General features: G+C 38.8%; 1 pseudogene; it reads left to right on the forward strand.

Moving 5' to 3' along the window:
• The first annotated feature begins 187 nt into the window (after positions 1-187).
• LOC113059476 (serine/threonine-protein kinase 40-like) lies at positions 188-14,226 on the forward strand (annotated as a pseudogene).
• The last annotated feature ends 2,330 nt before the right edge of the window (positions 14,227-16,556 follow it).

Below are 16,556 nucleotides of genomic sequence, written 5' to 3' on the forward strand. Positions count from 1 at the left end.
GTGCCATTTAAAACCCGATGTGAGTGATACAGAAGGAAACGGTTTTCAAAACCCCTCCCATGTGATTCAAACATGTCCTGACCAGGGAAGTGACACTGCTTCTGAACACAAAAGCCCCTGTGTGTCTCTCACTGTTTGCATGAACCTTTGACCTGCCTCAACAAATCTTCACAATATTGTCCAATTCATGACCAACTATGGTTCAGAGATGACCATCAGACATCTTTGTTTATGCACCAGCCTGTTAGTGGTGGGGCTTGAAAGAAAGGTGCTTGTCAACCTGGAGTCTAACCTTTTAACCCCACTCCATGTCTAGTGTCCCTCGGATGGTTGTCCAGATGTGTTGAAGGATATGTGAGGGACTTATCTTTGTCCCCTCTGTAGATAAAGTCTTTAATGGACCTTCTGTATTGCCTCAAGATCATTGATAGCTCAGTATGTCATCACAGTGAAGATAAGAGACTCCCAGAATCTAGTGGTGTGGTGTCTTCTTACCTTCGACCTTTGTTGTAGATTCTCACCCTGGAAGAACGTGGGGACACAGCAGGAGAGACACAGGAAGAAAGGCAAGGGAAAATGCTCCTGCATACAGAGTATTCTTTATTGTCACTGCTCTCAAACCAAGAAGGAGTGGTGCACCATCACGGCCTCTTCCAGGTAAGACCAATTATGAGTAGCTTATGTGTACAATGTGTCATTACAGTTTCTTAATGTCAGTCACAATGCTTTAATTGGAATTGTTTGGCATCTTGAACATCATTGATGCGTCATGATTCTTTCTCATGCTTCTGGTTTGAGCCACACAAATTGATAATATATTTATAAATTATTAATAATTATGAAAAAAAAAAACAATTCTCCACTCTTACACAGGACAGTGTCACACAATTGAAAACGGATCATAGAAACTAAATGACAAAATTAAGGTGGTTAAATGAATAGTTCACATAAAATTTATTTCTTCTGCTGAATAAAATAAAAATATATTGAAGAATGCGTGTAACCAAAATTTGAACTATTCCTATAGTCTAACAGAGCATTTCATTTTTTACATCATCTAGGTTATTATATCAGTTATTTTTTTTTTCATTAGCAGATCAGAGTACACATCTGTCCACAATCCACCTTAACTCGTCAAAGATTTGTCTTTCAAAATTGAAATGCACAATTGACTTGTTTTGGAATCTGGCTATGCCTCATTAAATCAAAATTGAATCGATTTGTAAGATGCCTAAAGATTCCCTCCCGTACTGTACATTCTCATTCCCACAACTTAATTTGTTCTATCATTGTTCCTTCAGTTGTTTTTCTTTTCATCACAAAGGGCTCGCAGTGACTCACCACTTACTTTCTCTTTGAGCAAGACACTTTCTTTTTCACTCTTACAGTTTTTAATCTATATCTAGACCTCTCCTTTCTTTCCTGATGGAAATCGGCTCCAGAACAAGCTGTTCTGTGCTGTCAGGGCCATTCATTGAAGCTTGCAGTATTGATTGGCTTATTATAGCTTCTCTCTAGAGTGGGCCAGTTAATTATGGATCGCCTCTTGTGTTCAAAGGCGCAGTCAATGCAAACAGAAACCACACTGCCGATCGATTCATGGCCCTCTTTTGACCCCAGTCTCAGGTGAATGAAGGAGGGCTTTCATCATTCAAGCTGTTGCACATGGCGAGGCATACAGGAGAACCGCTGCTGTGTTTTCTGTACTACCAGTCCATTACCGTCATCTTGTTCTTTAAACCCTGTATTTTCTTCTTTAGCTCCATTCAAAAGCTTAATCGTTCGGTTTGCTTTGTACACATTGTTAAATGCACCGCTGGGCTGTCTGAGGTAAAGTTTTTTATGCTGTCCCATTATTCTCTGCAAAAATCTTTTCTAAGGCATTTTCTATTCCACATCTCCATCTCAGGACCGGCTCCTGTGAGATTGTCGAGGACATGGAGGCCAAACAAAGTGCGAAAGATGAAGAGACGAATCTGTCTGGCGCTTGACTGCCTCTGTGCCCACGACTTCAGCGACAAGACTGCCGACCTCATCAACCTGCAGCATTACGTCATCAAAGAGAAGCGACTGAGCGAACCGCGAGGCCATCGTTATTTTCTATGATGTAGTGAGAGTGGTGGAGGGCATTGCATAAGGTGAGCTGCGAACTGCTTTTAAAGTCTGAGTTTTGTAGTAAAAAGTCAAATGAGTTTTGCTCATCTGAAATTAAAAATATTTTTCTTGACAACTTTCTTCATGGCACTAGAAATAACAAGGTCACGAGTTTGTATTCCAAGGAATACAGGAACTGACAAAATATCAGTTAAAGGTACAGGTTGTAGGACCTGCCACTAGAGGGCGTAGTACCAAAACAATAACAATCGTGTGATTTGATGATGCTAAGAAAGAGCGTGGAATTATGGAATTTGTTGTCTTCTACCCAACCGTTGACGGCTATCAATCAGACGATATGAAAACGAAACTATTCTTGTTCAACAAATATATGCACTCATGTACATTCAGACACAATAATTGGGCGTACATGGCAAGCGCGAGTTCAATGATTTGCGCAAGTAGATTACATACAAAGTCAATGCAAAGACGCGATCAGACTATGGATAAGATGCATCCTCGCGTGGGTCTAGAGACGCGATGCCCCGCGTTTGGCGTGTTTGCCCCATAATACTAATCTTGTTGATCGTTATTATAGCGTAAAAATACAGATCAACTCTATCGAGTAAAACACTAGCAAGATCGGCATCTCTTTCTAGTTGAAGTTTGTCGCGAAGCTCTCTCCATCTAGAAAATGCAAGACCGATATTGATCCTCGCTCTTCCTCTCCTCTTGTCCCAAACTCTTCTTGGGTCGTTTGGTTGACCCGTACGCTTACGTTTACGGGGAGCAGTCTTTGTTGAACTGAACCAGCGGCAGACGGTAAACAGTAATTATGTTCCATAAATAAGGAACACAATCCACCATAAAATGTGCAAGAAGTAGTAAATAAGGAACTGCTTGAAGCAGGCTAGTGGTTTGCTGTACGCTAGACACTACTTCCACATTTGTCCACGGCACTGCCCCGTGTCACTGTTTAGAATGGGGAATTTTCTCATGATTTACAAGTAGTTGAAAACATTAGAGATATTGTTAGTAATCAGCTTAGTGGTTTTTGGAGATTTTACTGCAAATATCTTACAAATTGTACCTTTAATATGTATACATTGTTGTTATTTTAGTAGTATTTATATACTATTATTATTTTAAATTATTTTAAGTTTTAGTAGTTTTATGTTTTGTATTTTTTTCATATAGATTTAAATTCAGTTTTATTTCAGGTTTAGTTTTACAAATTTTAGTAGTACTTCAACATTTATTTCAGTTAGTTACCTTGGCACTTGAATCAAATGTCATTTTTAGATTTTTATTTTTATTTATTTTTTGGCTCATTGCTACCAAACTCCTTCACTTGCAACTACCTGCTGTGGTTTCCCCTTGATAAAATGAAGTCATGTTATTTTTTTCTTATTTAATATTTTGCTTTATTTGGAACTTTGTCGTATTCCAGAAGTAACATGGTTGCACATGATATTTTATGTTTACTGTGTGATTCATACTGTTGAAAGTGTAGCCCATATCTTTAGGTAAATATAGTAACCGTTCACTGTTTTTGCCTTTGTAGAAGAACATCGTGCATAGAGACTTGAAGCTTGGAAACATGGTGCTTAATAAAAGGTAAGACTTCTTCCTCCATTTTTCTTGTACCTGCTGTGCTGGTGGAGTTTTCTGTGTGCTCAGCCCTCTGTTGGGGTCTCATGAAGCACCATCTGGCTTTATTGACCTCTCTCCGTTTGAGCACTTAGTGAGAGTGGGATTCATCCCCACAGGATGAAAAGGGAGGGGTAGGGAGCAGTGGGAAGCTATCCCAGTTAAAACGAGTAGGCATGGAACGTGCCCCTGTTTCATTCCCTGGAAAAAAATGATGATATGAGGAGAGAATGATGGAGCCAGGGAATGAGGGCGGGTGGGTGATGAAACCGCACATGCTGGCTTGAAGGCATCCGAGATCGGCAAGCATTGTGAATTGGATAGACCTAGTGGAATTCCCAATCCCTCATCCATAAAGACCCTTCTCCAAACACCATATGCGCCACGTGTGTTTTCTGCTGCTTGTGGAACGGGTACGCTTTCCAAAGTTCTGTTGTCTTTGTCATTTCAAATGTCCCCAGGAATGAGAGACTCACTGACTAATTGAAAATCCTCAGTTCTGCCTGTCACATTTGCCAGCATGTGCTGCTCACTGCTGAGTTCTCACATATTGTAGTTCGGTCACATAAGTGCACAGCTTGTCTAATTATGAAACCTGTCACACCATATAAGCTCAGTGGCTTGTGTAGTGAGAGGAGGAGTGGAGCCTGTTTTTTTTTCATCTTCACAACCTTTTCTCGTCTCTTTATGGTTAACTGTACTTCTTGCGTCCTGGCTTATTGAAGGTATGCATCATGCACCATTTTTTTTTTTTGCCATTAACCCCTTCATCGAGTATTTTTGATCAAATGAGCATAAGCAAATTGATTTTTTTGGATGGTTTTTACAAATAGGCATTCAACGAAGAGCATGTGTCATTGTGGTTATTTCTGTGGTTTTTGCTTCAGAAATTCACCTGGTAACTTGGTGGGCAGAATTTAGAGTTTATTTATAGATGTATATGCCCACAAATTCCTAAAGCTGGGTTTTGCACTTAGAATGTTAAAAGGTAAATGTCAGAGCTGTGTCGGTGCAGTCTTGCTTGAGGAGAGATTGTTATTTCCCATCCCGCTTCCTTTCTCTTCTAGTCCTGTTAATTTAAAAAGTGACAGGAAAGCAAAATAAAATGATACAAATTTAGCTAGGCTAAAAATAAAATAGCTTGGTAAACTACCAAGAAGCGATGTAACATTTTCTCAGAAAGGTGTTGGGAAATCTGAAAATTGAGTAACACATAGTTTCAGATCATTCGTGCTTTTTTTTTTATTTGTTTTGTTTTTTATCTTTATTTTGCATGTGCTATTGAGTCGAGCATTTTATGCCTGTTCCACGGGAGTCAATTAACAGGATAGGCATGGACTGGTATATCATTGCTGAACGAAAAAAGAAAACATCCACACATACCCTCATTTGTCACTGGACCCTGTGGTGATGAAACCAAGCAGTCTGGTCTGTCTGCTTTAGTTCAGCAAGAAAGCAGAACACCGTGTCCCAGCTGGAGATAATAAAGCCCTCTGCCAAAGGATCCATAGCTCAGAGCTGAGTCACACTCGTGTAATGCTGGCAGAGCTCTTGCTCTTTCATTCTGCAAATACCCGTCTGATTCTACTGTTTGTGCGACCCTGCCCAGCCGGCAGAGTGTTGGCTTTGTGTAGAATGGAAAGTACTTGGTATTAGTCATAGTGTGTGTGTGTGTGTGTGTGTTTTGTTGACAAGACACTCAGGCTTTCAAAACTGACTGTCGAATCTGGTAGTTCAAGCATATTTATCCTCAGCATTTTGTCAGTAACTACCTGTAGTGCAGATTCTTCTCTCATATTTCACAAGCGTGTGTTCCCATTACTTCATACTAGTTTTCCCTCCTTCACAGCTTACACACTCCGCTCTTCAGGGAGCACCATATGGCTGTCACCATCAAGACTCTATAAAAGTGAACAAATTGCCTGATCTGTACATTTGCTGTCACCATTAGCTTTGTTCCTCTTGCAACACTGCTTGCCCAAGCAGAGGAACTCAAATACCAGACAATTGCATCAAAATCCCACATTTCGGCATCAAGACTTCCTCATGCGTTGAAACTATTTTTCCCATAAACAGGCTAATTTTAGCAGGAGTGAGAGACTGGGAGGCTTCTGGTCTCTTCACATGTGCGGGAAGAGGAGAGTGAGCAATGAGAATTTCCTGAGGAGAAATGCTTGCTGACTCTTATTGCTTGGGAACCAAGGCACATGGTCATGATGAAGCCAGACAAAAGCTTATATTAAGGCTAAAACTATTGCAATGATGAAACTAGCTTGAGATTGACGCAAATGCTTAGACATTAGGAGCAGTAACATTAGAAGTTGTTGACGCCACGTGAAACTAGAGTGCAAAAAAGGTGCAGTTATGCAATACAAGAGAAAACCAATGAAATTTGATTAGTTTGCTTCATGTAACCATCATTAAACAAAACTTTTGAATTGATTACGTAGTTAAATGCCTTGAACCACATAAACTTTACAGAATCATCAACGATTTATCCTTTAGTGTGATGCATCTGGAGCTTAGCAGATCCAGTTCATGCATGAAAATATTGTTGCATTTGATTTGTTGTGTTTGATAAATTGGCTGTTAATGCAACATTAAAAGTAAACTGAATTTGAAAACTACAAACATTCGCAACTGGTAAAGATGCAATGTAAGATGGAAAGACTAAACATTATTTCCACATAGTCCATTGTGATTAACAATGTTTTTTTTTCTTCTAATCTAATTTAATCATGACCCTCCTTTTTAAATGAAGATGGTAATCAGCTTTCGATCAGTGAGAAACTCTGCTGAGAAAAATCGAGCTTCAGGAACGGGCCTGTTTGTAACTGTTAAGCATAAGTGTGACAGGGTGTGAAAGTGAGAGTGTAACTGGGGAAGCATGGGAAAAGAGGATGTAGCTGTAGTGGTGTTTTTTTTTTTTTTTTTTTTTTTTCAGCTGTGACTGTGTGAAATCTCACATTGAAAGGTCCCCAAGTTCAGCTCTGTCAGCTGACGTGTTAGTTTTGCTCATTGTAAATGTGAATGCATTTTTTACGTGAAAGTGTTTCTATGTGTGTTAGAGTGCTTGTTTTCAATGCATGCCTGTCACTGAAAAAAAAAGAAGTGTAGTTCTTTCCTTTCTGAGGTGCAAAGATTAGTCATCTACAAGCTTGTGAGAAGCCACAGGTGACTCACTTGTTTGTCAAGTGCAGTCACGGTGTGTTCTGTCATGTTAGGTTCTGCTTTCTGAAAGGCAGAATGGCTCCCTGCCACAGATTAGATTTAATGACATAGACAAAAATATCAGAGGCATGTTTGCGCAGATACAAACACGACTCACCTAATATTTAGAGTTTCGTTTTGATATGGATGTATAGTGTAAAAGTTTTTTCTATGTATACACACAGGTATATATCTCTTGTATTTCACTAATCCAACCAGTAGGAATGAATTGAATATCAAAGTCATAACAGATTTCAAGGAACAATATTTTTGATGTCGTCAGATGTTACCAGACTCCTTCCCCTCTAACCATCAGCTCTGTATTTTTATTTTAATTCAGAGAGAATGTATGCCTTTTCTTAAGGACAAGCTAGGTTACAATGTCCTTTACGTAGTTGTTTGACGTTATTGGTGTTTTGTGTGCTGCAGGACCCATCGGATCACCATCACAAACTTTTGCCTTGGCAAGCATTTGGTGAGTGAGGAAGATCTGTTAAAGGACCAGCGAGGCAGTCCAGCCTACATCAGCCCAGATGTCCTGAGTGGTGAGGATTGTGTGTGTGTGTGTCTGTGTGATTCACATGACTCACCCTCCATGTCACCACTGTAATCAAAGCTCATAAACACAACCACCTACACAGCCCTAATCAGGACAGCAGTCACAAACCCTCAGCATGGATGAGCAATAGACAGGTTTATTAAAGTCATTACTTGTGTTGTGTGCCGCAAGACTTGACCTGTTAGCTCATCAACGTGCAAAACTCTTCCCTTAAGCTCGTTGTCATGGCCTCGAGCAGATCTCAGCAGTGAGACGGATCAAATAAACAGCGGTTGTATCACGAGATGTATCTTTCCAAACAATCTCTCTCTTTCTGTGCGGAATTGAAGTTCACCCAAGTGATGTAATTTCATTACAAGGGACTAAGTGTTTATCTTGTGTGTCAAACGTTTATGTAGCATGGTCCAGTTACTGAATAGTCAACACGCTAAAAGTATTTTGACCTTTTTTGGTTTCACAAACTTAAAAGTGGCTTGTCTGTATTATTTTTTGGAGATTAAAAAAAAAATTGGCATGCTACAGTTGCTGTCCATTAAGATTAAGATTAGCTTGAATTTGAACCTAAAATATTCCTTAATATCATATTATATTAAAATTAAGGGGTAATTTTTTTTGTACTGTTCTCTGATGTCTACTTATAATGATATCAAGATTTGTACATAAACAAATATCATGATTTAAAAATAATAGACTATGTTCTGTCCTATTTTCTGTTTCTCGGAACACAATAGTTTTAAAACTTACATCCTGTTTTTCTAATACAATGACCTCTTATCTGAAAAAGATTAGGGGAATTTCTCAGGTCATTACCTCTTTAAGTATAATTAAAATATAATGTAACTTTATGCCTCTCCTTATATTTTTTGCATTGCAAATGGATTGGGATGAGGTATAAAGTATGTAAATACATGTATATGGTTAAAAAAACTGTGCATAGAGGCATCACTGGTGTCCGTCTGAAACGCTTAGTATTTTGCTTAATTCAAAGACCCCATCAGTTCAGTGAAAAATGTAAACGAAACAATGTGACGTTGGTTTGTATAATTCATTCAATAATATTGTGTGCACAGTGCTGTTTGTACTGTATGATACAAAGTTGAAGATCCCTGCTGTTAAATCGTGTTTGTTTAGTTGACTAGCTAAAATATCAAACACCACCACCTTTCCAGAACTGTCTTTCATGTGTTTTCGGGGTTTTTCCAAGACCTCTATGGATAGAGGCTCTGGTAAGATGGTGCATTCCGAGCATGAATGTTAACTCGAGGTGCAGTCGAGCTGTTGTTTGCGGTCTCCATTCACAGTAAAATGACAGAAAGAAACCGGGAGTAAATCAGCCGAATATGACAGCAGAACAAAGGGAGAACTGCTTTAGTGAGTCATCACAATGAGTCATGCAGAGAGGAACTACACTTCCTGTTCTCTCTCCCTCTCTCTCTCTCCCTCTCTCTCCCTCTCACTATTTTTCCATCACTCACACACTTTTTTTCACTTTCTCATGCGTAGGGTCAAAGTAGAAGCAGAGAAAATGTGTACCTTACAGAAAAATATACCATACAAATCACACTGTTTACCAAACAGAAACTACCTAATTAACCCCTCTTTTAAAAGCTCCCATGACTCATTTTTACTCTTCTGGCACATTGCGTTCTGCCCATTTATGGTGGTAAACAAAGTAGTATTGTGAGTGTGAACAGGTTTTGGGGGACTTGAAAAACTTTTGAAACTATTGGTAGCATATGTTTTATATGCACACTTACATTCGTTTGATTGAGATTAGATGGATTTGATTAAAAGTGACAGAAAAGACATTTACAAAGATGCTGAAGGCTGAAATAATGGCTGTTAAAATTTAGACAAGTTGCAGTAGTTTGCATTATGCTTTTTAATTGTGCGTAAGCCCATCAATTACCAGAAAAACGCGTCCTGTTTTGATTGCACAGACACTTAAATGTAAATCAGTCCGGATTCATATGTACATTCTTGTGTAGGTTTTGTTTCTAGTCTGATTGAATATGCAAACTGTTATAGAGCTGCTTGTTAAAATTGCACTTTGTGTTTCCATGTAGGTCGTCCATACCGTGGTAAACCCAGTGATATGTGGGCGCTTGGTGTGGTGCTGTTCACCATGCTCTATGGCCAGTTCCCATTCTACGACAGTATACCTCAAGAGCTCTTCCGAAAGATCAAGGCAGCAGAGTACTCCATCCCTGAGTGAGTCTCTCTAGTATCTCTCTGTGCTTCAATTTTATCTTTTTTATTTTGTTTGGGGAGCTATTCTTTTAACTGAAGACTAAAAAAAGTATTTTTGCAGATGGAAATGCTTATGTGTCTTTGCGCCTGTTTTATTTGTGCAGGGATGGGCGGGTATCAGAAAGTACAGTGTGTTTGATCAGGAAGCTTCTGATGCTTGACCCCCAGCAGAGGCTTACTGCCACTGAGGTGCTCGAGTCTCTGAGCGCCATCATCGCATCCTGGTGCGTCTCATCTCTCATTTGAACTGAGATCAGCTTTATAGTTCCATTTTTAGCCCAGACGTCTTGTAAGAGTTTACAGAACATCTTAGGAATCCATGTGGTGGGGTGATGTCATTTTGGGTCAGCGATGTTGTCTCGCCACATTTTTGCAATTTTGCAGAAGGTGTCTGTAGATCTGAAAGTTCCCATTTGTCATTGACAGATTTATTTATTTATTATTTTTTTTTAATCTTTAAACAGGCAATCTGTGTCCTCGCTGAGTGGCCCTCTACAAGTGGTGCCGGACATAGATGATCAGCTTAACCACCCCGAACATCTTCAGGAGGTCAGTACCATTTTTAGGTGTTACAATAATATGAAAGGCATTTTTTTATGAAATGTAAGCTGAATTAATATGTAAATCATTCTTTAAACTATTGGTTTCAGTTTTATTTGGTATGTGTTTATATATACATTCAAACCTTTTTATTTAGATTTTTTATGTTTTAAAGACACTGCTTAAATATTGTTGCGTAAAATGTTGCATTAAAACCATTGCGGCCAATTATGTATGAACTGGCTTATTAACTTGTTCATGTTAATTGTATCTTATAAATATGTCATCATGGACTACAATAGAAACTTCCTCTTCAAACTGCATTAACCTGAGGTACTTTCTGGCACTGAAACAGTCTCTCTCTGTCCCCCCCAGGCGAAAGTGACAGAGGAGTCGTCTCAATACGAATTTGAGAACTACATGAGGCAACAGCTCTTGTTGGCGGAAGAGAAGAACACTATCCACGAGACCAAGAACTTCCTCAGCAAGAGGCATTTCGGTAACGTGCCTCCGGTAAGGCGCCTCGGCCACGATGCTCAGCCAATCAGCCCTCTTGATGCCGCAATACTGGCCCAGCGCTTCCTCCGGAAGTAGCACGGCCATTCTGTCAACAGGCGGGGGTCACTTGGAGTGGAGTGAGCCATTGGAACTGGGCGCACACTTTTATGTACACTTGCGTGTGAGAGTGTGTTTGTGTGAGCATCCAGCCTGAGTCTTGCAGTCACAAACACAGGCCAAGGAACCGCTCAGCACTCTGTTGCTCCATTCATTGGCCTAGGACACAAACTCTACCTAAGGACGGCACACAATGAGACACCAACATCATCTCCACCATGCCAATCCTTGCCTAAATCTGACACACACACACACACACACACACACACACACTCTGTCTCTCTCTCTCTCTCTCTCTCTCTCTCTCTCTCTCTCACATGCACAGACACACACATTTTCAGCAATACCCCAACAGAATCATGTAGCAGATCACAGACAACCACCCTTTTCCCATCCACATCTCCCCCAGCACTTTTTACAGGAACGCCTCGGATCACATGATCAACCCTTTTGTTCTGGTCCCCTCAACCAGTTCGTCTGTTCCGCTCCCATCTGTATCTATGACTGCAAATCTACCTCTTACCGTTTTTTCAATCTCTCCATTTCCTCCTTTCTTAGTCCGTTTTTAACAATGCTGTCCATTCTTATGAAAGCAGGACTAATTATATTGAGGGGAGACAAGCACAGGCTCAAGAGCATTAGCATTGTGGTTGTGTAACCATTCTGCTTCAAAACCAGTGATTTTATTTGTATTTTTTTCTCACAATCTAAATAAGCTTCCCCCTCCTCTCCTTCTAAAATGGTAGCATTTTAAGTAAGATTACTGTCTTCTTTTTCCATTTGAAGATGTTAAGTATCACAAGTTAGAAAGCTAAAAACCTCATTTTACTGAAATCATAGCGCATGTTTCTCCTTCCTCTATTTGAATGGGTTTCTGTTGGCAGCTAGCATCTATGTCTGGATGCATACAACCAAAAGCATAACTTGGCATCCAAACCAGTGGATATGGTACGTTTTTTTCCCCTCTCTTGCTATCGGCCAATCAGTAGGCAGCAGAAAGTGCAAAATCACCATTTCCTGTGTATTCGACCAAATGGAAATGCACATTTAATCATGTGATATGCCACTACAGCGGACTCCTGAGAGCTGAGCTAGGTGGTACTTTTGTTGATTTTGGTGTGTGTCATGCAGGAACTCATCACAGGGCTGTGCTTAGAAAAAGATGAGATACGGGACAGCTGGCGATGGGATGAAACTGTCAGGAAGCGGGGCAGCTGATCCGGCAGTCATGCGGAAGTCTAAGCCAAGATAAGCCCTGTAAGCACAGCCCTTAAGCCCTCCTTTCCTTTTGTGTCCCTCCGTCAAGAGCACTCACCCTCTGATAGCATGCCAAGTCATCAAAGTGCATCTTCTGCCATGTTCTGTATCTCCGGTGCTTTCGTTCCCCACACAGATTTCAGCTGCAGCTCAGGGATCGAAGATTGGCCGCTAGGGAACGTTTTTGGCCACAGTGATACAAAGAAACCAGTTGCATAGGGGATTGTTTCTTTTAGTTTTTCTTTTTATTCTCTTACCTACCACTCATTTCCATCTCTGATTATTGAATACTTCATGATCATCAGCAAGGAAATGCCATGAAACTCACTCCTCTCAATCTGTTTATTGTGTGAGAATATTACAAGGAGTTGTATTCTTAATGTCATTTGACTTTTTTTCAGACCTGTTTTAAGCTACCCCATGTGTATAAAGCATAACTGTGGGATATCTTGCCTTAGATTATCAACAGATTTTCAACTCAACCGTGAGCAGTGAATATGTACTTTTGATGCTAGAATATATCTTCGTATAATAGGCGATTGGCTTACATCGACCTGTGGCTTAGTTTGCAATGCCTTTATGTTTGGCTCCACTCGTGTCATTAGGTGAAAATGTCATTCAGTACTGTAGATCTCTGAGCTTATGACTAGCTGCTTGGCTTGTCCTTTTAATCTCCACTTTAATTTCATCTTTTGAAGACGTACAGCCTGGTAGTATATCTGTACCTTTCGGTTTTCATTTTAATTTATTTGCGGTTTTCAATTCATCTGCCATGGTAAATGTAGAGATCATGTATCACTCAAAAGCATTGCTGTGATCTCTCACGTTTTTTCTTCTATCTTCAGTGAAGGTTTTGGTTTATTGTCTATCTTTTCCTTTTTTTTTTTTTTATTCTTGAATAATTATTGCAACAATCCTGTCGGTATATTAAGCTACACTAATTAGGTGACTGACTTTGCATAGCTCTATTTTAAGTCAACTAAATTATCGTGCACATTAGCATGACATGTAGAATCGATGTAGAGTTTATCTTGCTAGATAAGGATGATACCGCACTCTGGCCAGTGTGAAAGACATTGTAATGGCGAATAGGCGTCAATAGTGCAAACTATTTGAAACTATTTAAAATTATTTGAAAAAATTGCACCAATGTTTCTACACAAGCCACGATTGAAAGCATTAGTTTTTCCCAACTCAATGTGAATATATTTGGTTGTAAAGCAGTATCGTAGTGGATAATAGGCGTGACTTGATGGAGAGGGGCTTTTTGTGAGCAAATCAAAGTCCTTATATTAAAAAAGGAGTGCCTCAAGGCTATATGCTAGGTCCATGTAGAGTTCTCACGAAAGCCATTATATCATAGCAAATTTGTACAGTTGCAATATGGCTGCTGTTGATGTGGTTGTGTAGTCTGTACCCAAAACCTAGATAAAAGAAATTAGTAAATTTTTGTTTAATATGCCCCCTACGTTAGTTTACTGCAACCCCCTTGCATAGACAGTTTCATGATGTCCAAATTCTATCTGCAGCATGAAAAGTGTAAGTTTTTTTTTTTAAACTCTGTATACAATTTCAAAGCAATTAGTGCATGATTCTAATTAGCAAGACATGCCACAAGATGCAGCAGAAATTGGAGTGGATGTGGGTATTGTGCAAATTAAAAATACACCCAAAAAACGAAAAAAAAAAAAAACACAGAGACACTGCAAGGGAAGATACTGAAAGTTAAGTTTGGCTTAGATTTTCTTTTCTTTTTAGGCCACTTTGTGCAGATGTTTCATAAATTGGGAGATTTCTCTTTAGAATTGTTACTTTTTTTTGCATCTTTTGCTAAAACTGGAAAATCTAAATCTGGTGTAAAACAAAACATGATTAAACAGGTCAAAAGCCTGAACATTTGATGTTGTAAGCTGCTCGGTTAGAATGGTGTCAAAGAAAAAAAAAACTGGGTAAATGTACAGAGATGAAAAACAAATTTGTATAAAAGACATATTTTTGTACTTCATCAAATCTCTACATGCATGTCAGCAATAAACTTTGATATGGAAAATCTTTGTATCTCTTGTGTTTGAAGTATGTAAGATTTTAATTCAAGTTTGCTTTTAAAAGCATTATTTAAAAGCACTTAAAAAACAACGCATCTTTTTGATGATATTATTAGACTGTTTCATTCAAATAATTAAGATTTTTTTTTTTTTTTACAATTCTAAAATAGTATTTAATTTTAGGTGAAGTTTTCAGTTTTTTTTTTTTTTTCAGTCAGCAATTTTAGGTCTACATTTTAGGTGCAGTTCTGCCCTCTTGTGGTAAACCTATGGAATGACATGCAAAACTTTTTTTCAGATGCCCAGACAAATTTGATCTCTCATCTCAATATAAATTCAGTAGATTTGTTTGGATGATGTGATGAGTGCAATTCTAAAGTGTTTTGTTGCAATATCATCCTGACTAACCCTTAAGCTATAAACTTTTTTCGTAAGCTTAAAAAGACAAATTTATTGATTTGTGTGCTCGCTTCATCAGTTGCTCATTGAGTATCAACAATTCCCCTTTTACAGAAGTCTTTTACTCCAGTACGTTGTGTATTTTTGCTCCTTAATCATCTGAATCCCTGTGTTGAGGTTTGAACTCCGAGCGGTTGCTTGTCATTATTCACCTCTCTCTCCTGAATTTAAGATGTCTTCCAGTTTGCCAGAATAAGCTCCAGTGTGAACCAAACTTTATTAATCAAGGCCTTGACATGTAGTACTAGTTTGAAGCAAACATTGTAAGTCCAACACATTCAAATACATCTCCCAAGAGTTGGAAAACCAACTTTAGACTAGTTTACAAGCCGCTTATCTGTTGAAAGCATATTTTGATAGAAATCACTCCTTTAACATATTCAACTCATTAATCCTCTGTTGTTGAGCGATTTTTGACCAGCAAAAACATTCACATGATGCACACACGGCATCCATATGAGCTATTGAATAAAACGCTCACAAAGCAAATTCCTCAGCTGTTTGTTTTCATTTCGCTGTGCCGGTCCGTAGTGTGCTCAAAACAACACATGGGATTTACATGCAAAATGCAGAGCACTGTTTGGACATCCTTTATCGATGATTTGTTTTTTTGTTAAAACATCATCAGAATGCAAAATGTTTTGGCCCTGTTCTTTTATAAGACTCTTGTAACTGTCCTCCTGTGGTTAATGTAGCAAATTTGAAGTGTTTGATAAATTGCTACCCTGGGGTTCAGCACTAGTTTTATGACTCCGAATCATCATTAAATGTGTGAACCACTATGCCTCAATGGCCATATTGAAAACAGAAAACCGTGCAGGCTAACTCAAGACACTGGGGTTAAATTGGAGACATTTGTAGTGAATGCTTTGGTGTGGGTTGTGAAGCTGTTGTGTACTGCATTCATTAAAGTTTCCATTCTTATGAAAAACATTCTAGTCTTATGAAGCTCAGTTAGTAGTGGTTCACATTTCATTTTATTTGGTTAAATTTTGGTTACATGTTTTAATTGATTTATATCACATTATATATTTAAATTTATATTTATAAATGTATATTAAATGTATATTTATTTTAAATTATATATACAGTATTGTTCAAAATAATAGCAGTACAATGTGACTAACCAGAATAATCAAGGTATTTCGTATATTTTTTTTATTGCTACGTGGCAAACAAGTTACCAGTAGGTTCAGTAGATTCTCAGAAAACAAATGAGACCCAGCATTCATGATATGCACGCTCTTAAGGCTGTGCAATTGGGCAATTAGTTGAATTAGTTGAAAGGGGTGTGTTCAAAAAATAGCAGTGTGGCATTCAATCACTGAGGTCATCAATTTTGTGAAGAAACAGGTGTGAATCAGGTGGCCCCTATTTAAGGATGAAGCCAACACTTGTTGAACATGCATTTGAAAGCTGAGGAAAATGGGTCGTTCAAGACATTGTTCAGAAGAACAGCGTACTTTGATTAGAAAGTTGATTAGAGAGGGGAAAACCTATAAAGAGGTGCAAAAAATGATAGGCTGTTCAGCTAAAATGATCTCCAATGCCTTAAAATGGAGAGCAAAACCAGAGAGACGTGGAAGAAAACGGAAGACAACCATCAAAATGGATAGAAGAATAACCAGAATGGCAAAGGCTCAGCCAATGATCACCTCCAGGATGATCAAAGACAGTCTGGAGTTACCTGTAAGTACTGTGACAGTTAGAAGACGTCTGTGTGAAGCTAATCTATTTTCAAGAATCCCCCGCAAAGTCCCTCTGTTAAAAAAAGGCATGTGCAGAAGAGGTTACAATTTGCCAAAGAACACATCAACTGGCCTAAAGAGAAATGGAGGAACATTTTGTGGACTGATGAGAGTAAAATTGTTCTTTTT

This window comes from Carassius auratus, chromosome 41 (assembly GCF_003368295.1).
Source record: "Carassius auratus strain Wakin chromosome 41, ASM336829v1, whole genome shotgun sequence".
Lineage (NCBI taxonomy): Eukaryota > Metazoa > Chordata > Actinopteri > Cypriniformes > Cyprinidae > Carassius > Carassius auratus.